The following is a 24,109-nucleotide window of genomic DNA, read 5'->3' on the forward strand; positions in this document are numbered from 1 at the left end:
TCTTGACTTGTTTCTTCTCATTGCATTTCTTTTCCCACCCACCAGACAGCAGTTCTTAGCGGCAGTATCGGTGGATATATTTGTGATTTACTTTTCTCTCTCTCTCTTCTTGGCAGAAGAACAATGCTTTAGTTTAGACAGTGCATTCCTGATTGTTGAGACACTGTGGTATGGAGAGGGATTAGTGAGAGCTTTGGCTTTCTGATTCCTCTGCCTTGGCTCATGAGCAACACCTGGATGTATCCATGACAACGGACATTACAATGAACTGTAACTTGCTACCAACCGGTTCGACAGAGAGTCCTTTGACCAGCTTCTGCAAGCAGGGTCATTTAAAGCTATATATATATATATATATATATATATATATATATATATATATATATATATATATATATATATATATATATATATATATATATATATATACACACACATATATATATATATATACATATATATATATATATACATATATATATATACATATATATATATATATACATATATATATATATATATACATATACATATATATATACATATACATATATATATATATATATATATATATAACAGCTATGCTATTGTGACAGCATGTATGAGAGATCTGTGAAAAAAATGAAGCTCTTCCACCTTCTCCTTGAGCTATATTGCAAAAATTCATCGCTTCCGATCAAAAACAACCAATCAGAGCTGTGAGAAAGGTCTTAGTACTGTCAATCATGCTCGTTTATGCACTGCTCAGTGTACTAATACAGGAAAAACAGTTCACCATTGTAGGAAAATTGTTTATCCACTGTCATCGGTGGCCATGCATACTAGCCTGAGCATTCATGACAGGAAGGAGCTATAGCATAGCAGAGAGCAGGGGGAGATTGTGAGTAGCCAATATGCAAGCACGATTGACAGCACCAAAACCTCATCCTTTCTCTGATTGCTTGTTTCTGAACAAGCTCTGGGAGAAGGCACAGGAGATTAATTTTTCATAGAATATCTGTCTTATGCTATACCGTTATGTCAAAGGGATAGTTTTAAAAATTGTGTAAGAAACATTTTTTAAATAAAAATTACATACTGTAGCTTTAAAAGAATCGTAGATGAAAACTTTTGTTTGAGAGGCGGTTTTATTCATTTGTACTCTTAAAATGTGTCTTTCCTTCCACCCTAAACAAGAATAGTTTTATTGGGTGGAAATGTTGGTTTAACATTTTTTGAGCAAGAGCCATTCCTGTTGTATCAAAACCGATAACCTGTGTTTGGCGAACCCACATGGGATCTGAGTGAGATTGCGGGATAGCCAAAACTGAGGCATGATTGTTCACTAACATGTAGACTGCTGAGAGTCTCACAGTTTGATGCTCTTCAATCTTATCAACAGGAGCCCATAAGGCCCATATCACGAATTCAGAAGATCACTTCCTCTGACATCACTGCCTGCAGAGTCTGTGCCTGTTCTCAGGAATCTGCTGGTTCTTCTTGCAAACATTCATTCATCAACCTTGATGATCTTAGGTTTCAATATTTCAATTTTACTAATATGTTTCTTCTGGATAGAATAATGGTTTTGGAGTGCCTCAGCCTAAGTTCAGGTTTGAATTGGGATTGGGGGAGCCAAAGAATAAGGTCACACATAGCAAGGAGGCTTTCCAACCTCAAAAACTCTGAGTTTTTCACCAAAGAGAGGAAACAATAGAATACTTCGATTAACAGAAATAAACAAAATGTGAGTTTCATAATTGTAATTGTGCATTACTTATCATTGAACACACAGTAAATGTCTTCTAAATTAAATAAAAAATAAAATCATACAACTTTAGAAGGACTTACCGTACTTAACTGGCATATGCTGTTTTTGATAAGATACTAATTCAGATTAGCATTACCATTAGCTGTGTGATACATTGTGAACAACAGTACCTTTCACTCGCTTACATTAAGGTGGTGTAATTTGCTGACCAAACTGCTGACTAGACGGAACCTCATAAGATTTATAACTTTAAGTATAGTTGCCTGTCCACCACTGTAACAACTTCTATGGTGTTCTCTATGACTCAGGTCTGGTCTGACTTTACAGCAGCAGTCTGTTTAAATTCTAAATGCTGCGTTGTGTGCTGAAATATGGCTTTTCACGTTAATTCTGCACAAAAAGAATTTAGCTTGTGTTTAAATTAAAGCAGTATTTGTTTGGTACGCATGGTTACAAAGCAAGTAGCCTATGCTAAACAGTTTTGATATGTATTGATGTGCTTCCTCACTTCTATTGTTTACTAATTCCATATTATAGGTGGTTACAATTTAAAATAGCTGATGTGCTAAAGAATAATAAATGATAGGATATTCTTGTATTAAGAGCTACACAGAGGAATATAGCGAATGAGTACAAAGTTACCTTTTATAACAAGTTTTTCCATTTGCTTTAGATTTTCTACTATGTGTCAGATGGTAAGGAATGTATTTTGCACATTTGACTACCCTTTTGTTCATGTAGAAGGTATGTTTTGAGGACAGAATATGCCGAATGGGAAAAACCCATCAGCTTTATGCCTGTCTGAGTCACTCAACGTTTCCATCTTGCTCACTGTTCATTCACCAGGTATTTATTGTGAAATAATGATTTCCACTGATGCCTGCATTGAAAACGTTCACAGGTGTTGCGACCTAATTCATTTTTCATGAGTAGAGGCATTCCAGGGAAAATTATTGGTTCATTGAGTTTCTCAGTTCTTAATAAAAACAATTATTGAAAGTCTAATCCAGTGGAACTCCGGATACAAAATTAATTTGTTTCAATAGGCAGTTTACTCCATGATAGCCTGGAAACCTGTTTGGTGTGTATCACGCCTCACATCCAATGTTAACTACAACACAAGCAGAAGGGGGGGGGGAATCTGAAGAAGCAACATGTAGAGAATCATACAATCAAGTATATGATTCTGTACATAGCTGAGGAAAATTCATAATTGGGGAAGTCATGTGCTGTTTGCTTTTGAAAAAATTCAGATTCTGATGCATTCGTACTGCTGCTTTGGAACTGCTAACCAGTAGAGCCTGAAATAGAATTGTATCTAGATTTTTCAGCTTCCAACACTGCATTTTCTTTTGAATAGTTTCGATATGTTCAATGTAAAACATCCAGGACTAAGCACATTTTCTACAAATAACTGGAATTATGTTTTATAGAAAAATCCACAAATAGGTAAATTTGCAAATACTGAGCTGTGAATAGGTAGGGGTTCATACATAAAGGCCAAGTTGTGTAAAATATGCCCTGCGACAGACTGGAGACCTGACCAGGGTGAACCCCGCCTCTCACCCGGAACGTAGCTGGAGCTAGGCACCAGCACCTCTCCCAACCCCATTAGGGACAAGGGGGAACAGAAAATGGATGGATGGATGGATGGATGGAAGTTGTGTAAAATAAAGCATTTGTCACTGTGTAGAAATGATTTTAATTTGTGTCAATAGTTTGTATCAAGAAACTTTAATTGATAGTCACAACTCATCTTCTTTTGTTTTTTAATTTATTTGTCTCTAAACCTTTTGTTTTGGGTTTAATATTAATGAATGAAGATTGTTAAGCAGGACTAGTTTAAGAGGAGGGAAACATATCTGTGTTAAAATTAAAACCCAGATTGTCATTCCGAAGGTGACAGCAGGTAGGTTGGGTTTCTTCTAAATTTAGCACTTAATTTGCAAAACCTCAAAGGTAAATGAACTGTTTTTCCTGATAGCCGACATATCAGACTGACATGTTTACAATTGGAAGAGTGGGATGAATGGAATTTAGTGAAACTGGACATTTTACCTCATCACAAGTTCACAGGTGGCTTTTTTGGCATAGACTGTTCATTTACACGGTCAGGCACTAACACCTGTTTGATAGCAATCAAACAGCAACCAGAGGGACATGTGATTCCATTGGCTGTTGTTGTTTATAGTGTCAAATTAGATCCTGCTTCCTTGTTTGTAGCACTTGCAGAACGTTTGGCCGTTTTGCTTATGTGTTTTTGTTATGTGACTCTCCTGGATAAATGAGAAAATCATCTGTATTCTACAAGTTTGAATTTCTGAGCCCTATTTCTCCTTCAGTCTAATTGATGTTTCATGCTGACGAGGAAGTATTTTTGGGACAGCTCGTCCCAGTGTATGCATTGAGGTGTTTGCTATGGAAATAAACAAAATTCCCCTGTCCATGATGAAGTGTAGCAGGCATTAACTGTGGCCCTATGAAGGGCAGTTTGCAGCGTGGGAAGTTTGGTGAGCTTCCTGACCCCACGTACCATCACAGCACATTGCCCTTCATCACGTGATAAAGGAATGCTCCTCATCTTTTGTTTTAACATCCACTGCACTCTCGGAGTTGAGAGCAGTTTTGCATACTATAGAGTGATCACTAGCTTGGCATCGTGCCTCCCCATTCTCCTCTTGAATTATTCTCAAACAGGATTTGTGGGAAGCTCTCTCCTGCATCTTTTAAATCACTTCAAGCGCTACTGAAGGCTTTTTTTTTTTTTTTACTCAAAGCAGGCACCAATCTCATGCCATCATTTGAACCTGCTCAGATCCAGAGAATCAACCCTTCTTTTTTTCTGTGCTTTTTTTTTTTGAGCAGGGGAAAACAAAAGGCTGGCGCAGTGAAGCGCATCTCGGCTTGTGAGCTGAATAGAGGGGCCCCTTTCATGGCTGTTTATGAGCTCCCCTCTTCAAAAACACACATACAAATCACATCCAGTTCTCCCAGTAGCTCCCTCTGAAACAAGGATGATTGCACCAAGGGAAGGGGAATGGTCAAAAATTTGATGGTGCCTCTCTTTGCTTCTCTGTCCCAGTTAGTATATATATGCATTAGCCAAACTGTTTTAATATATCTCTGTGTGATCATATTAAAATTTTCTTGTAGAAAAACAAGCTTGACCTTTTGCCTTGTATAAGAAATTAAATTTGACTGATTTAAGAAGGTAAAATATTATTTTAATAATGACAGAAACAGTTTGCAGGTGGATGACTTAATTAGCTAACATATGAAGATGGGTTCCTAAGTCTGCAAATAATAATCATTAACAGTGAATTATTTGAATTTTAGTTCTTGATTCCGATCTCTAATCAATTTCGATCACTATTTCTTAAACAAATTCCCTTTGATATCACAGTAACTCAGTGGACTCCTAACCATGTAAACAGTTTCTGAGAATTATGGAAATCTGGCCTTTTGCCATTTGTTCCTTCAATTTCATAGCCACACATTTCCTTTCTATGTCTGTTTTGTGTTTGTAAGCAAATCACTTCTTACATGTTTGAACTGTGACATATTAGTTAATTTCCTATGCAGATAAATATATTTTTGACCAATATATGATTATAACATTTACTAAATCTAACATAACTAAATTTGTTTATTTTCTCAAGACTTTTTCTGTTTGTGTTTGATTCTTGTTGCTGGTTATGATTTACGAGCATTACATTTTTGGAAGACAGATCTGGGCCCTAGTTTTAATGGCCTGGAAGTATCTCTTTAGATTTTTGGTGATTAATAAGTTACAACAACCTCTTCTGTGATGCTACCTTATCTCATAATCCTTCCTGCTCCAGATATAACGAAGTGAAGGTGCATAGTCAAACTTGATAATGTGACTGTGAAAAAAACAAAAAAAACGGTAGATACTTGCCTTTCTCTGTTGATTGTCAGAGACGGCCACAGGGCTGACCTTCTATTGACAAATGAAAAGTCACCTAAACTTGAAGGAGCGCTCCCCTCAACTGCTTTTTTTCCGTTCTGTGTCACATCTTGTTGAACGGGTACAAGGTTTGACAGACAGGAGGAATGCAAGCTGAGAGATTGGTTTTGTAATGCTGGCCCATTCTTTGGGTGTTCTTAAGCAAACAGAGCGGTGCTACGTCCTGTTTTTTGCGGGTTTCTCACGTCACTGTTCAAACGCTCAAACAGGCCAGTACCCGAGTGTACATTTGGGAGAGCAAACACCGCTCTAATACTTCACCAATCTGACCTTCTACTAACTTGATACACACAAATAGACAAACATGCACACACCTTTACACGGCTCTGTCCAAGAGGGTGGGAAAATTGTCGACTTTTATCTAGAATTAACAGTGCCGATACAATTAATGCACATAGTATTTTTTTTTTGCTTTATTGACACAAGTTCTGAACCAGCGTTAACAGCCCAAAACTATTCAGCATGGAATTTTTTAATTCACCTTAATGAATGTGTTTTTATTGTCTTCATGTGTGGCAAAAGCAATGTTTTCTGAGCGAACCGCAGCTCTTATAAACATTAAGGGTGGGTGCTGCATGTCATTTTTAAGTAACACATGAGTGCAGTGTTTTGGCTCCAAACTTTATTAAAAGTGGTGCCCTTGTGTGCATGGGTCAAATGCTTGGAAAAGCTGGTGGGAAATTTGTGGGAAAACTTGAATGCATTTACAATGATGGATTCTCAAGTGCTCCCCTTATTCTTCCAAACTGCAATGAAATTTTGTAGAGGCTCTTTTTATTAAATGGCACAGAAAATGTTAAGGAAACATGCAGCTCTCCCGGGCTGCATGCAGAATGCTGCACTTTTCAGGTTTATTTGGTTTATGGAAAAAGTTAGGTGTGCATGCGTCTGGGCTTGAACAATACTGTCAAACTGTGAGCATGTTTTTTTCTTCTTCTTCTTCTTCTTTTATGCAAACATAAAAGAACACACACACACACAAAAAAACCATCTACTGCTTTTATAGACCCTGCTGTAATCCTGTCTTTACTGTCCCTTTTTTCCTCTTTTCCGCCCCGATATACAAGGCATTCCTTTGTGGTTGTGTAACATGATTTGGGGCAAACAGTTAGAGAAACCGAGATGGGAGCGAAAGCAAAGAGATCGAGGGGGTAAACACCCTGTCATGCTGGGCTTGGTGCACGGCGGTGCGCTCGTATTTTTGAGCCCGGTTTCAGCAGCAATGGGTAGCTGGCTTATCATCAGCCTGCTCAGCTTTTTTTACTGTCACGCGTGGCCTGCCTTAATCTCTCCCGTGTACTGTAAACTGCACCTAATAACCCTCCGCGCGATTAAAGCAAACATCTTAATAACAGCCTGCCTCATTATCAGCTTGCATTGGGAAAAACGAGTGGTTAAGCCTGAGCTTTTCAATGTGGGCTCATAGGGAGGCCAGAAAACGAGATAACCTGCTTACTTAGTGCCTCCCATTGAGAAAAAAAAATAAAAATACCACTGTGATTTATTTTCTTTTTCAGAATGTGGAAAATTATTTGCATTGAATCTTCTTGTTAGAAGTAAGTTGTTCGAGGTTATAGAGAAGCTTAGCACAAAAGCTAGAGAGAGTTGCAGAACTGAAAGTAACATGTCGCTCTAGAGGGTGCTGTTTACTGAGAAAACAGCTTATCACTCCTGCAGGTCTCCGTCAAACGTCTGTTCTCTTTTACTTTATAAAACCAATATATTAAACATCTGAACATTTAACGGATCCTGAATAAAGCAAAGGCTACTATTAAAGTTTACTCAGTTATATCTTAAATCTAAGCAAAACAAGTAAAAATAAATATCAGTCCCAGCGAGATTTAATCAAGAAAAGAAGCTCCACTCTGCCCATGAGTGTGTGGAGTTGTGTTGTGCATTTTTGACACATCATTAGCCGTTGTAAGCCCACTATTTCCTGCTCGTGTGTGTGTTTGTGCGTGTCCCAAGTCGCACACATGCACAAAGATGTTTACACAAGTTTCACACAGCCAGCAAGAGCAGATGATGAGCTGTCATTCAGACCTATGCTGGCACAATGTTCACAGAGAAGAATGCATCTGTGGGGATGGCTACACCTGTGCCGTCTGTGATCTCCTGCGGCGGATTGCAGGGTGTAATCCCTAACATCACTTGTGTTTATGCTTGTGTTTTAGTTACAGGTCTGACTCCCACTTGCTTTTGAGCTCATCTGGGACCTTTGTTACAATTAGTCATTACCTTGATTCCAGGAGCATTCTCCTCATCCTCCTGCTGTACATGCTTACAGTAGTCATATCCTTTGAACCTTCAGACACTTTTGTTTTCCAATTGCACCCCCATATATAAATAATTTCTTCGGGGGTTTTGAGGAGATCTCATCTGCTTGGGACACCTTCAGAATGTCAAGGCTTTCCACCTTTGGTCAAAGAAATTCAGGTTTTTCTTTCAACATTAACTTTTTTCTTGCCCTGTACTATAAAGATCGGATTTGTGAAGATCCAAAGTACATGTTGCCAAATTGACAGATTCTGAAGTTGTGGATCCTCTGCTCTCCTTGCTCAGCTGAACACTGCCATGTGTAATGTTCAGGGCCTTGGTTATTGTTTTAGAAACTAACTCTGATTTAAACTTTTCCACATCAAAATATGAACATTTACAGAAGCATGAATACTAAGGCATTGTAACATTTGAGAATAAACTTAACTCAGATGGTCAAGCTGGTCATCTTCCAAATGTTTTCGTTTTGTAAAACAAAATTAACTTCTAAATATAGAACACAGTAAACAACTTTTCTCATGCCCTGGCTTTCCACAACAGGATCATTTATAGGAGCCTTTATTTTTGAACTGTTTCCTTATGTACTGACTATTTGAGGAGGCCTGTTTTTTTCTTGCTTTGTATGGTTCTTATTTCGTCATTAGTGACGGTAGCACCACCGTTGAGGTCATAAACAGGGAGGAGAAACTTTCAATGCCAGATTGAACTCACTTTTTATTTTAGTAAATATTCTAAATATAGAGTTCAGCCACTGCCAGAAGTTTGTTCCAAAGTTACTGAATGACAGACCTTTCGAGAAATTACTCTTCACAAGTTCACATCTGCTATTATTATCATAATCCCACTTTCCCTCCTTATTTTTCTTCCTTTCTTCTCTCCCTCTCTCTGACAGGCGCACAGTAGTTGTCCTGTTTTCTGTCTTAAATTTTTTTGCGTAGATTATAATTAAGAGTCGCCTTATTCAAAGTAAAGGAACACTATGCTTCAGCCCTCAGCTCTGACGTGGGTGGAAGAGAAGAACCAGTAAAAGGTCCTCATAGCTCACACACCCTTTGTATGGCAGTGCACTGTTGTAATGGTGGCATTTCAACCCTTCAGACTTAGCCAGGCAATTAGATAACATGAGAGTTGCCACTCTTGTGAGTTAACCCAGCTGTGACAGTGCATGAAGCTACAAAAAGAAAACCACTCCTGACCAAGAACAATTACAACACTACGTCAAGTCTGGCCCTGTATGAGAAGAGTATTGAAGTCTTATGTGTGTTTTTTTTATTTTTTTAGGAGGATGTGATCCATCCGTCTCTCATCTGGTTTTTGTCTCACTGATTTGTCATGAACGGCACTACACACTGCTGTTCAGTGGTCAGTGTTTTGGAAATGGATCCTGCAGGCTTTGAATCCCTTTTTTCATTTGTACCTCATATTATTCAATTTCACCCAGGGATTAATAAAATAGTTCTAACTTTGACTATTACAGGCTTTGACTCTGTTTCTCCTAAAGTAACCTAGCTCAGTAAAAGAAGATATAAAAGATATGGCAATGGAATATACCTGCAAAGTTGGACAAAAACACTTGTATTCTCTTACTTGTTTATAACAGCAAAGCAGATATAAAATAATTTCGAGATTATCATACTGCTTTAGTGTAATAGTTCCATTAGTTTTGAGTAGAAACGTCATTTTGCAGTTACTTAAAAAATGAAGAAATTCCAGAGTGGTGGAACACTGATAGACTGTCTGTTTTAGCTCCTTCTACAGGAGCTACAATTTGAAACTACTAAACAATTTCAAACAACTAAATTGAAAGTATTTGCAACATTTGTTTGGTTGCTTTCTCAGCTAATGAACATGTTCCTATGCCAACACTGTCTCCAGTGTTTCAGAAGTGTTTTAGTCCACTCTTGAACCTCAGAGCAGACTGACAAATCACATTTGATCTCTTGATTACCATAGTTACCTGACATTTTTCAGCTGAGAAAACCATAATACACTTAACAACTGTGTCTCTTGAATGTGTAGTATAGTGTTCAAATCAGGTGAAAAGCATTGTATGCCGCAGACATAAGAATTTTTAGTTTGTGTTGTTTTAGTTAACTAAATCAGCTAAAACTAGGAACGCACATATTACTGTTTTTTTCACTGCTTTGAGAATGACATCTTTATCTTTTTATTAGGGGTAAGGGAACTTTTGCCTATAACTTTACAGAATTTCACTTCAAAAAATCCAAACTATCCCTGTAAAGGTGATGTGAGTTCCCTTAGTGGCTCACCCAGATGGGCAACATGTTCCGTAATAAAGTGGATATGTGCCAGAAACATATACTGTTACTGTGATCAGGCCTGTAAAAGTTTTATTTCCTCTGTTGGCACAACTGGTATCCAAATGTTCTTACCTTTTTTACTTAACACAAGGACCTGGATCAGAATTTATTGGTTGATGTTTGCTGTGGTACACTTTAAAGATTGCTGTTATCCTCAGAATGGGATCTTTACACATCTCATGCCTGTACTCTATTTTCCAAGGCTTCAGCCATCCTTGCTGTTTGATGACTGTACTGTAGTCAGCCATGATCCTGTTTGCTTAGCTACTCTCCCATCACCCATCAAGTCCTCACCCCCTTCCCCGCTGTATGTCCCCCTCCCTTCCCAGCAGTCCCTTTTCCTTACTCACACCAAACAGTGGGAGCCTGTCACTGTGTCACCCACGGGGTGATGCCCCTCTCTCAGCCCTTTGGGGCCCATTAGCCTCTGTAGCACTCCATGTTTGCCCAATCATTCGAGATCCGGATACAGGGATGAATTGTTAACTACTGCAGGTCAGTCATTGCCTCCCTCCCTCTACATCCCACTCCCCATTTTTTGCTCTCTCTCAACCACTGTTTACTCATCTCCATAGAAACCAAGTAGTTTTTGTTTTTTTGTGATCACTACCAGTCATCCCCATTGCTACTCATTGCCACCACAACTTCCTCTTCTCTTCATCTTCTCTGTTGGAGTGTCCAATCAAAAGGCAGCAGAGGGTGTTCACATAAATGCAAAGCATTGACGATGCAGCCCCTTCTGACTACAGATAGGGTTGAATTTAGTCTTTAAACTTGTAAGAAAGTAAGATTTTATTTGCAACATCAGGTTTGCACAGTTTGCAGTGTTACTGTAATTTGCTAAAAAAAACAACTCATATTTTTAACTATAAACATTTTCACTGAAATAAATGTTATCATAGTTACATAAACCTATTGACTACTCTCAAAGTATGCATGTGTTAGTGTGTGTGTGTTATTTGCTCAGGGCAGGTGAGTGTTTGTCTACCTGTCTCCATTTATGAGATCAGTGTTTGCTCAAGGAATGCACCACGTCCGATTTGTCATTGACTGTTATTGTTCAGCTCATCCAACTGGTGCCTCGAGGTTCGGTTGCGTTGTGCCCCAGCAAGCGGGAAATATTTGCTTTTCTTGGTTTTTCCTCTTTGGCTTAGCATATTTGCACATGCTCTTGACAGGAAATGTGACTTATAGGGAAAACTGGCTTTCAAACTGGCTGTGAACTAGAAGATCTGTCTTATGACAGAAAATGTCGAGCGAGTGAGTTGAGTATCGCTAATTTAGAAGAAATGTCTTTCATCGTTTTCTCTCTGATTTGAAAGCTGCTATTCTGATTTTTGAAAGTAAGAAAGAAAGTAAAAAGTAACAACGCTGGAATGACCAGAATATTTCTGACTTCTAACCGATTATCTTTAAAGACCATGTCGATATAAGAGCATCGCAAAAAATGTTAATATTTTTACTATGTTTTGAGAGATATTGAAATGATTTTCAATCAGGAACAAACTTTTTGGGTAAATAAAATTTTATCTTAATCTGCCTTGGACATGAAAATCTTAGGCTGTAGAAAGAGCATAGGTGTAATGTTACAACACTTTAAGCACAGAATTTTACAGACAACAGACAAAAAAAATTAAGAAATGCTTTAGCAGAAATAGCTTTCTAAAATAGTTAATTCTGCAGAAACAGATAAGCTCTGATGAGTAAACTTCACTTGTTAGGTATGAGGAAGTCAGCATTTTTTTTCCTCTTATTCTAATTGTTTCAGATTAATTAATTGCAAAGCACTTGCAAATTTTGACTTGATCTTCAATATTTGGTGAATCTTGGCATTTTAGTTGCTATTTTTAGATCATAGTAATTTCTATGACCATTAAAGTAAAAACAAAAATGTATGGATTTATGGGTATGTTTTTTTTTCTTCATTTTTTTTTTCTTTTGTGTGTGTTTGTCATCTTGTGCCACCATCTGGGTGGTCCTCACGGCTGGCTTGATCATAATCACCCAGTCCCATAAATCAGTGTCCGGACTCTGGCCAGGAGCTGATTCTGTGTGCCTCACTGGAGCGAGGGGCTTGAGGCATTAAGCTAAGACCCCCGGCCGCTGCCCTGCCCAGGCCTGGCCACACGTCAGCTCTCCACACCACCTTTAAAATAACTTGTCATGCATGACAGCCTTTGGGAAAGAGCCTCATTCAAGTTAATACCAGTCATAATAGAAATATATTAATCATTTTTTCAAACATAACAGTTTTTGTTAGGCTTTCAGAAGTTTGTTTTTGTTTTTTGTTTTTTCTCTCAATTTCCACGGAATATGTTTGCTTATATTAAAATGTGTTTGTTCCGACTGCCAGCTAACCTAAAGTGGCTTTGATAGTCTTCTATAATGCTACTCTCAGAAAAAATGTTTCCACCTGATCTAAAGATTAAAGTCATGTCTTTGTCTTTGTAGGTCCTCTGCCTCTCTCTGAGCTTGAAGAGCAAGGATGAAGGCCCTTCGGAACTGTCTGGCTTGCATACATCACTCTACGCTGAGCTTTTATCTAGCCAGACTAGTCTGTGCTCCATCCAGACCCAGCTCCCGGCAAGTGCACAGTCCTGAGACCTGTGGCATTAATAAAGATAATGCTGTTTGGAATAATAACAGTCAATTCTGCTCAATAGTGGAAAGAGACAGGATGTATAAGTGTCATGGAATACAAAAGAAACCAAGATGAAAGGCTGAAAGGTGAGTCCGTGCACCTCTTCCTCTCTCAGGTGGGAACCTATATCAACATCTACACATGCAACCAGTTCTAAGTGGGTTCCTATGCCAATTCTGAGCTGTAGAATCGTGACACAGACATACAATTTGTTCTTTTGTCTGCCAACATCACAAAGGCAGACTTTTATTTTTCTCATTTCCCCCCTTCTTTCTCTTTCTCTTTATTCACAATTGTGGATGCAATTTAATTTGATGAGCAGGTGGTCTTTTTATATACATCTGACAGTGCTTTTGGTTCCCACCTCTGGCGTGTGGAGCTTTCAGTTGGAGTCAGTCATGTAGGTCAGGATTAAAGGGGTTGAAGGGGAGGAGGAGATACAGTTGAAGTCTAGGTAGTGGCAACCTCAGCGCCCTGCAGTCACAACCATGCAGAGTTCTGCTTGAAAGAGTTATTCTGTTGCTTAAGCTCTCAGACGCACCCCAGATGGCTTTTGTGCCAGCCAGGGAATTGCTTTGGGACAGAAAAGTCCTTCAGACTTTGTAAGTCACTGGGCACAGCAGGTACGGTGTTGTGTTGGAGGCAGGCAGAGAAAGCAAGATGTTACAAATTCTTCACTTTTTCCACATTGAATCTGAAAATAAATCTGAAAGAGTAAAAGACTGATTTTTATTGCCCCTACTTTCTGGTGTTTTGATTTTAGAGCATCTGAATATTCACCTAGTTTGAGTCAAAACACTTTCTCAGATGTCAAATAAAACAAAGCTATTGTGTCTGCATTACCGGTGGAAGCAGTTCTAGAATATAAAAAAAAAATACAACCTGTTTTCACTTCTTTGACTTTGATCTGTAGTTTTACAACACAGAGCAATTAAATAACCCTGTCACTCCTTCAGGGCTTTTATGATCCATTTTGTTACCCCGTCTAGCATTCTTCTGCAATAACTCCATGGTGACCAGCAATCAATATTTTGTCAATAAACAAAACAGGTTTGCTGTTTCATGTTTTCATTCCGACAGAAGTCTTTAAAAAACTTAGTTTTTTGCATAATGGTAAAATTCTTAGACGTTTTGCCACTCAGCAAGAGAGTCCCTGACTTTATTTCAAGATTGTTTTTCAAGGTTTTTCTTTTTCTTGAAAAAAAAAAATAATTATATATATATATTTATGTATTTATTTATTTGTTTTTTACCTTGCAAGAGCTCTAAAAAGTACTCTAGCATTATGCCTTTGTCCTAAAGATGCAATAATAGAGTCTTTAGACATTACATTGCCCTTAAATGTGATTGTGTGCATCAGTACAAGCCATTACTATTTATCATGCCACTCTTAGGTTTTCTTCAAGATCTAACCTGCCCATTCCAATTGCTCCAGGTTCATTGATTACAGGAGTAGTTTTGAATACAGCAAAAAAAACCCAAAAAAACATGTTTGCCTCTGTTAATGAATCAAAGCATATCTTTAAGCTAAAATGGTTGCATCAAAAAAGATTGTGAAAGTGCAAACTTTAGTATCTGTGGCTTTAGCAGTCACACAATTAAAATTCTAATTTGTTCAGTGTTTGATTTCCCAATCAGTCCAGATGAAAATAATGCTAAACGATTGAGTTGTGTCAGTATATAAATTAAACATGTATTTACAATAAATGAAAACCTATTGAAAGTGTTGAAAGCCTTGTAATGTGGGTGCCCTCCTTTTTGGAACAAACTGAATTTTACTATGTAAACTTCCTTTGTTTGTTTACTTGCATAGTTTTGCTTTTTGTAATGGTGAATTAATTCAGTCCAAGTGTTGCCTGACAGATTAGAGTAGTTTTGTCACTAAAACATGTCGAAGGTTATCAGCCCATAGAAAAATGCGGAATAGAAAACTGTGTCACTGTGAAAAATAGAGTGGTAGGAACATAGCCAGAATATCAGGCTGTGGTGTTTGAGGTCTGATCTGCAACCCCAACTAGGAGGAGTGATTTGGTTACGCTCCTCTGTGAGCCATTTTCTGTTTGTCCCCCAAGCGTTTATCTCAGAGGTTTCACAAGTGACCACTTCTACGTGCACTGATAAACAGCGGGGATTGGATCCAGACCCTGCTGGGTTCTAGCTGGAGCCCTGGGGCTTGAAACCACACAGGCCGGGAATGTTAGTCATTTGTTTATTATTGCTGATATTTGCCTGGTCCTAATCCTTGCAGGATTAGCTGGATTACATGTTTTCCTCATTCTACCCTTTTCCACTGTTGGAAGTTTTCATTTTACATGGGAATATTTGCAATCCTTGTTAATTAACGCATGAAGGACATGTGCACAGAGGCATGCATTTAGGTTTGTGCTGTGATCCGTGTGTTATGTTGATGTGTTTTTGTTGGATGTTGTCAAGGTGCTTTGACAGATACGCCCAATACTGACATCCTATTTAAAGCTGTGACCAAGTAAAAAAAAAAACTCAGCTACATTGAGTTATGCTTTTTATTTCATGTTAGATCATCCTGGATTGTGGTTTTCTCCAGGCTAAAGGGGTGTTTAGATCTAACAAATTAGTGCTGAAGAAGTGTGTTTTTTTTCTGGTTTTGGTCGGAAATACTCCTAGAGCCCTGTAGGAACCAATTAATCAAAGAGACCAAATGTCAGTGTGGCGTCACTGGATTCGGAAACTAATGATGTCATGAAGGAGGGATAAGTGGTTTGAGTGGTACCAGTGTGTAGAGAAGCTACCGGCTTTGAGTCACCTGAAGACGAAACTGCATTCACTTAGTCTCATGAACTTGTTCAGCGTGACCTTTTCAAAGCTGATTCCAATCACTCTTTCCAGTTTCAAAACACAACCTAGCACACACTCATTAACATGCCGTCCTCTTTCAGCCGCAGTGTGTTTGTGGGTGAGAAAGTCCAGCAAATCTGCTCAGACTCCCTGCACGCAATCCCCACTGCCCAGTTCCTCCCACAAACACACAGAGAAGGGGATACACCAGTGCTGCAGAACTGACAGATGAAAAACATGTCATTATCTTAGTTTATGGGAGGTCAAAAGGTTAAGAATGGAGGTTCCTAATTTTCTGGGATGCTCAGGTTTAACTTGTTCGGGTGAAAATTCAGAGTAACTCAATTTACGAGATCTAGAGGGATTTTGTTACAAAATTGAGCTAAAATTCAAATTTGACCTAAATAGTCCTCATAAGCATTTTCTTCACCAAACCCCAAGCATATTAGAATATTTAAAAATGTAAAGAGTGTGAAACTGGTTTTAGTTTAATGTTCCCTTTTTATAGGCTTATATGAAAGTAGGCAAACCCTTAAATACTTCACATCCCTCAAACCACTCAGCAGTGGATACTATTGCTGGGTGGAACTGACAAAATGAATGTTCAGCCCTCCCTACATGTAAAAGCACTGCAGCCAATGCAGTCACAGCAGAACTTCATGTGGTGTTTGTTAATTGGCATTTTTTTTGGTAAGGGCAGATATGCTCCACTATGCATATCTTGCTCAATGTCCCTTGCACTGTTTGCCTTTATAAAGTGTCTGTTGTTAATTGGCTACACGGTCACAGTCTCCTGCATTAACTATCCCCTGTGGTACCTGAATGTGGCCCATTTGACCAAGCGGCACTGAGGTGAAAGTCAAGCATTAAACAGCATCAACGTTTGGCAATTTGCCATTGTATTTCTTTTCTAACGTCATTGTTTCACCTCTTTATGGTTTTTAATATGAGCTTTGAAGGTGATCTATCTTTTACTGGGACAGTTTTGTGGTTGTGTAAGCAATATCCAGTTCATCTCAACACCTTTCCATAACCTTAATAGTTTGTTTTGGTGTGAGGGTCTGTCACCTTCTGTCAGGCACTTTTACCATCTTCCCTACATGTCTGCCTCCTCAAAACCAGTAAATATATTTTCTTTTTGGCCTTACCTATAAAGTAGATTTGACCATGCCTTCTCCTGACACAATACCAAGCCTTCAACTGAGCTGCATCAGCACTGCTCAAAGACCAGGGAAGACTGTGATCCCACCATGGGGTGTATGGCTGTGGCTCCGGCTGTGCTACACTTTAATCCCCATCTCTTTTAACCACAATGGAAAACATGTGTGTTCTCTGTGTAGGGTACAGGCCCACCATAGATGAGGCCGTTTACCTATGCTCTAAAACTAACATCTCACAGCTATGGTGACCGCTCCTGGTCACAGGTTCTGTTATTATTTGGAAAACTAATAGACAAATATTTTGTGATATTTTTATTTCAAATAAGATCATTTGACCTTCCATTATCACTTCTAGTTCCGAATTTACTTTTAAAACTAAATTATAAAAAGAATCAATAATAATGTTCAAGATATTTTTTCTAGCTTTTTGCCATGTGTGGCCATTCATTATTTCTACTTGCAGATAAAAATTTGTTGTAAATTTTTGTTTTCAAATAAACAATACATTTAAAATTGATTTTAAATCTGCCATGTTAGCATTAAATTGGTTAACCTATCAAGCAATATTGCAGTGAAGTATAGATTCCTGTTATGTTGTCTCTGAAGCTTCCAGAAGTCTGAGTATTTCTATTCTAGCATTCCACTATTTCTATAGGGGTATGCAAAGCTTCTTGTCTTAAGAAGCTCTGCAGCTTCAAAATCCAAGGTTTTTCTTGTTGCTGTTTACTCCTTTGACCTGCTCTCTTGTGGTCCACCATGTCACCCTGCCATGTTGGTTTTAATTGTTGATAATTGTACGTACCGAGGTTCGGTGTGACGTGACAAATTCTCAACTCCCTGCTGTTGTACTTTGTGACCAAGTCACATCCTGGCCCCCACAGGTGGGAAAGGTGAGCCAACGGTTGAATGATCTCTTCCGAGTGTAACAGTAACCACAGTCCGCTTCCCATGTTGTCCTGCCCTGTTTTGCCCTTTCCTGTCACCTTATCTGAACATCCAGTGCAATCTAAGCTCCTCTGTTCTCCACTCTGCCCATCTCCACTGGTTCTCTTCTCAGATGTCGCTGTGAAGACAGGATAAGTCCACTAGAGCTGAACTTGAGTTTAACTAACTGACAGAGTCCTGACACCCCATTGAGGGCACAGCCATCTCGACTTCCAGCCACCCACAACTTCCCACCCCCTAACTTCTATGGCAAAGGAGGCACAGACAATTACTTTCTTTCTTTGAAGAAATAATTTATATATAAAAAAAAAAATAGAAACAAAAAAAGAGATTTGATTGTCAATTGGTTTAGAGGAAATCCCTTTGTGTTGTATTTGGTGTGTTTTCTACTTGCATGAGTAGGAACGTAATGTATATTATTTATGGCAGAGTGCACTTCCTCTTGCTGTCTGGGTTTGATTAAGAGATCTGGTCCCCCAACAAGCAGTCAACCAACTTATTTCACCCTTTCTCTGAGCCAAAAACTTTACAGTACACTCACACAGCGTCAAAAACTTTCATCACCTGATAGTCAAAGTAGACACGAGCAGCCCTGAAATATTTGCACACTCACTCTGCTACCCTGCAAGGATTCAGCTATCCCTGCATTTATTTATCTGCTAACTGAGTCTCTTGCTGGACTGTTTAATGTTGTTTAACTTGAAATCACTGACTGAGCCCAATTTGACACTAATTGAAGCAGAATAAATGACTGCGCTTTTTGTGTTTTCAATACGTGGTAACCTGAAGAGAACTTGAATCATTCACAAATCATCTATCATTTGCATTCAGACCAAACGCTCTATAAACATGTCTCCACATGTGCTCATTCCACAGCAGCCCTGCCAAACAGCAGTCGGAACACCGCTGAAAGGAAGCTTATCAGAGCCCACTACGATTTTCAGGGAACTCCATAGAAAGAACTCCATTATTCTTAGGATGCAGTCCCTGAATATATCATATTTGTTGAATCATTCGAGTTGTACATTTTTGAGTTAATATTTCCTTTCTTAGCGGCACCCCCACGGATTTTGTACTCTCCCAATTTCAGGAGGGTTGGTAGGACAAAATCTGATTAGGGTGAGTGTTGTGTGTGCCTGTGCATGTGCCTGTGTAATGGACATGAGCCCCTTAGCTTTGAATGTGGGTGTGTACATGCAGGCCTCGGCTCAGCTCGGAGATGTAATCTGATTTGCAAAAGGGAATGGGTCGTTTCACATGACTGGTTTAAAAGACCGCTGGCGCAAGGTTGTGCCAGTGTCCCTGATTGGTATGTGTGCATGTGTTTTTTATTTGCATGCTTTGCATACACACACACATTATACATTTATATTTTGACAATGACTTCCATTACTTCATTACTTTCTATAGCCTAAACCCTGACCCTAAACCTACAACTAACCATTACCATTACATGCCTAACCCTTAACTTTACCTAAATCCAATTCACAACTAAACTTTACCCCAAGCCCCAAAACAGCACTTCTTCTTATGGGGCCTGAACATTGGGCCCCATGAGGAGCAGTGGGTCCTCATAACGTAGCATTTACTGGAAAATGGGCCTTACTACATGAGAAATGCTAAAACACACACACCCACACACACAACATTTATTTGTTTTCACAATGCACTCTGTGGAAATATGAGTGTTTGTTGGTACAGGCTGCCACACTGTAGAAATGGAAAGGTGTTGAAGTTTGCGGTACAGCTCAACAAAACCAGGCTTCCACATTTATTCTATTGGTCTTAGGTTTAATTGTGATTTGTTTGGGGAAGGTTATGTGAACTAAGGCCACCACTAATTAACACCCAATTACACATCTGGAAATAAGTAAAAAGCTCTACTTTGCTGTCCGAGGCAGGTTTTTATTTGCAGTTTCCTGTTTACATTTATCTCATAATCATAGATTAATTTGAACTAATGGACCATCAGAAGTGATGTCAAATTTTGTCAGGCTACAACCACAATGTATTTTAGTGGGATTTTATGTGTGTATACACCAACAGAAGGTAGCAAATAATTTTGATCACACTTTTTAAAATATTTTACAAGTAAAGATTTGAAAAGCATAGCTCGGTAATGTTTTTGTCAATACTTTATATAGCCACCTTTTGCAGCAATTAAAGCAACAGTGTTTTTTGACAAAGGGTTTAAGCACAACCCACATATTGGTTCTCAACACAGATGTCACAAGTTCGAGTACAGGGCTGATGACCTTTGCCACATGTGCTGTCCCCTCTCTCAATGCCCACTTTCGTGTCAATTCACTATCAAATAAAGGCCACAAGAGCCAATAAAAGTGCAAAAAATGAAAGGCGGCAGCCATTTGGGGAATGTCTCGATCTTCCACAGAGACTGAGGATGAAATCTTTGTCCATTTTCAAAATACACACAGCTCAATGAGTTTGGATTAGAGACCATCTTTAAAAATTCTGTGTTCAAGTCCCCCCATAAAGTCCAAATTAGACTTAGGTCTTAATTCTGTATGTTCTGCTTGGATCATTCAACTATATAAGAATCTTTTCCTGTAAACGGTTTTTGTTATGGTGCTGGCTGTATGTTCTTTTCCTGCTGAAAGGTTAAGTTTTTTACGGCAGAGAAGAGGTTTACCTCCAGTATTGCTCCGTATTTAACTCTCATACAGACCAGCCTGTCTGCTGGAGAAAGCCATCCCCATAACACGATGCTGTCACCACTGTGTTTCACCTCGGGAGTGGTCTGTTCAGGCTAAGTTGAAGTATTAGTTTTCTGCCACACATGGCATGATCTCATCTAACCAGAGCAACTTCTTGCTATATCCATTACATGACAAGCAGTTGGGGTTTAAACAGTGACATAAAATGCAGATGTCCACAGATACTTTCACCAGAGCTGTGGCTCTCTGTAGCTCCTCCAGAGTCATTATGGCCAAGTTGGTTTCTTCTCTGATTAATGAATTTTTTGCACAGTGTTTCGGTTTAGGCAGATATCCAACATACACTGGTGTGTTGGTTTTCAATTAAGCTGTATGCTTTCCATATTTTTCAGATGACAGTAGTAGTTCACTGTGTAACTTTCATCAGTGATTGGCTGTAGGATGTAACCATAGAATGCATAATGTTTGTTTGTTCTTTGGCCTGTTAATAAATGTATTCTTTTCAGTCTTGAGATCATTACTTGTGGTCATGACAAACACTAGGAGACTTAAGAAGCACTAAGTGATCTTTGACGCCACACAATTCTCAATGTTTCCACACATTGAACTTTTTATTAATGCAAACCACATCTTGCATGTGAGGAGTGACCTCAGAGTTTTCACGCTTGTCTGGTCTGGACACTTTTGAAAGTGCGTGCTTGGTATTTGTGCGTTTTCTTTCCTGTCTTTGGCGAGCTCATAAGCAGGAAGCTCTGATCCCATCAGGCATGTCAGCAGGGGCAGTTTTTCATAAGGTAGTAATCTCTCCACACAAAGGGGCGTCCAATATTGGAGAAGGCCCCCACTTCTGAGCTAATCAAGACCTGACTACCTCTTCTACTTGCTCACCAACCTCTCTAAACATTACCTCATTGGAAGCTCAGCTAAACCTCATGCACCTCTAGTCAGCTGGTGTACATGATAACTCACTTAGCACAGTGTGATAGCTTAGAAAAAAAGTTGAAACACTAGAAAGGGTATAAAAGAAGCAAAAGCAGGACACGACTACCTGTGGCGCCTGGTGCCAGAGAAAGGTATTTTTAAAAGGAAAGAACCATTTTACCATGTCCTCCAGAAACTCTGTGAAGCAATTTCCCAGTATTCAGTTTCTCTCCCCACTGTCTTATTATTGCTGTTTTCCCCCTCAACTCTTGGAGCCTTCAACCTGAAAGGAGGTTTTTGAGTTTGGGCTTTGTGTCACTCGGAAACAGTGCATTTGTTGCCAAGGTAACCTGTCTGGGACAGAGAAAACTAGACGCTGCAAGCACCTTTGACTTTGGTTTAGGTGGATTTGGACCTGGGCTGTGATTACTTTAGCTAGTGCAGCTTCAGCCAGTACTGACCTGAACTTGATAACCTTATATAGTAATACAACTTAAATTGTTAATGTGTAATTAAAAAGCAGGCCCCCCAGAAAATTTTTAATTCAGCAGAGTTGGCTGAGCTAACTTTCCAATAAAGGTTTTACTTTCAGTGCCAATTATTGGAAAACTGCAAAAAGGCCTGAACTATTTGTAACTATAAAGCAACGTCTGGTTGCGAAAGAACCTAAAGATTAAGAACTACCCTAATGGTATTCCCCACCGTGTCTAATTTCAAGCAAACATGATCTTAAATGACTCCAAGAATTAAGGAAATAATGATGCTTGCTGTCCTTCAGACAAATGATTCTGTTTAGCAATTGTTACCATTTGCAATGTTGCATAATTTAAAGCTGGTTCTCGTAAATGTCTGATACCAAGACAAGAAAAAAAGCCTCTAAAAGCTAAGTAAAGTAGAAATAGTGGGCTTCTTTTTTCAACAATTCTCATCAACACTATCCATGTACTGTCAATGTGTCACTTCTAGTGAAATAGGTTCAAGCTACTTTTTGACAACATGCCTGTTTGTTTGAGGCTCTTATTTTGTGGCAAAAAAAATAATTATTTACGGGTGCTTGATTTTCTCCTGAGAATTTTGTGAAGTTAGAGGAGCAGAATGACTGAATGTGTTTTCTGGTATGTCTGTGATCAGTCCAAAGACAGATAGCATGTCTATTGATAGTTCACGATGACAGTCATTTGTAGTAATTTCAATGTGATGAGAATTTTGCATCTGAAATGGCTTTACTTAAATGCCAAATAATATATTGTGAATACATAATTTACATCATGTTTCCCTTGAAGTTAAACAAGCCAAAAACTGCACCTACAGCACCTTCCCCTACTGTTGCATCTCAAAGGCAGATTTACTCTGTGTTACCATTAAACAGGTACAGTATATCCAGTAAGTTTAGTATACACAAAGTAGTTAGATACATTAAAGTTTAGACATCGTTAGAAGGGTCTAGACCAGGGGTGGGCAATCCTGGTCCTCGAGGTCCGGTCTCCTGCAACTTTTAGATGTATCTCTACTTCAACACACCTGAGTCAAATAATGAGGTCATTAGCAAGACTCTGGAGAACCTGACTGCACTTGGGAGGTGATTCAGCTATTGGATTCAGGTGTGTTGGACCAGGGAGAAGTCTAAGAGTTGCAGGACACCGGCCCTCCAGGACCAGGATTGCCCACCCCTGGTCTAGACTGCCCAGAATAGGCTGTTTTTTTGTTTGTTTGTTTTATCTCCATTTTTTGTTCTTTAAAATGAGCCCCAGTTTCTCCGTAGTTGGAACTTTATGAATGCAAGTTTGGGTCGAGCTGACCTAGACTGAATTTGATTCCGTACTTATCCAGGAAAGCCTTTCTGAATCATCTTCATTCCCCCCCATCTTTTGTCTTTTTCAGGTCATCCCAGGTGAGCTGTGAGAAGAGGCTGAGTAATGGAAACTCTATCTCAACAGTTTTAAAAGGTAGAGATGTCTCTGATTTCTCCTGTTTCATCACTGAGTTTGTTCACGCACATTGCAGGTATATTACTAATTCTGACAGTTGCCACACACAACTCCAGTGTGTTGGTTACTGAAAAACAGACGTTTTGAGACACATGTGATGGCTGCGTATCATCCAGGGAACGACACGGGATTTGTACCCTTCATTTTCTCTTTTTTTTTTAAATTGTGTAATCTAAGTCATGACAGCAAAGTAAAGAATGCAGTGGCACTGAGATATCGCTTCAAACACAGGAGCCTCAGATCCCTTCAGTGGAACTGAGAAGATATGCTTTGATGGCCCACCGCAGAGTCGGTGCCCTTCAAAGGAACTCGGTAATGGGATTGTGCAGGGCAGCCAGCAGGCTGAATGACAGGTACTATATAAGTGTACCTCTCACGGTGGTCGTGGGTGTTTTTAGTGGAGTTCAGATGAGCAATCATTTTCTATATTTTTTTTTTAAGGTTATAATATCTTCCTCTGCTGTCTAGTTGGTTCTGTCAGTAAGTGAAGGGGAACTGTGTATGGGTGGCAGAGCGCCAACAGACGGGTACAGTAGATGGGCTTTTGAGGGAGGGCCATAGGGGCTGCCAGCCCTAGTTGCAGCCTCCGGCACAAAAAGATATACATGGGCAAGCAAAGACTCAAAGGC

The 24,109-nt window shown here is 39.1% G+C and overlaps 1 long non-coding RNA gene across 1 annotated transcript in view; it reads left to right on the top strand.

Annotated features, from left to right (window-relative positions):
• Positions 1-24,109, top strand: part of LOC122821790 — a 51,789-nt gene that overhangs the window by 24,672 nt on the left and 3,008 nt on the right. Inside the window, exons 2-3 of the long non-coding RNA XR_006369063.1 lie at positions 12,788-13,063; positions 23,374-23,438. This is a non-coding gene — a long non-coding RNA (uncharacterized LOC122821790). The remainder of the gene's footprint in view (positions 1-12,787; positions 13,064-23,373; positions 23,439-24,109) is intronic.

The sequence above is a fragment of the Gambusia affinis genome, linkage group LG19 (assembly GCF_019740435.1).
Source record: "Gambusia affinis linkage group LG19, SWU_Gaff_1.0, whole genome shotgun sequence".
Classification (NCBI taxonomy): domain Eukaryota; kingdom Metazoa; phylum Chordata; class Actinopteri; order Cyprinodontiformes; family Poeciliidae; genus Gambusia; species Gambusia affinis.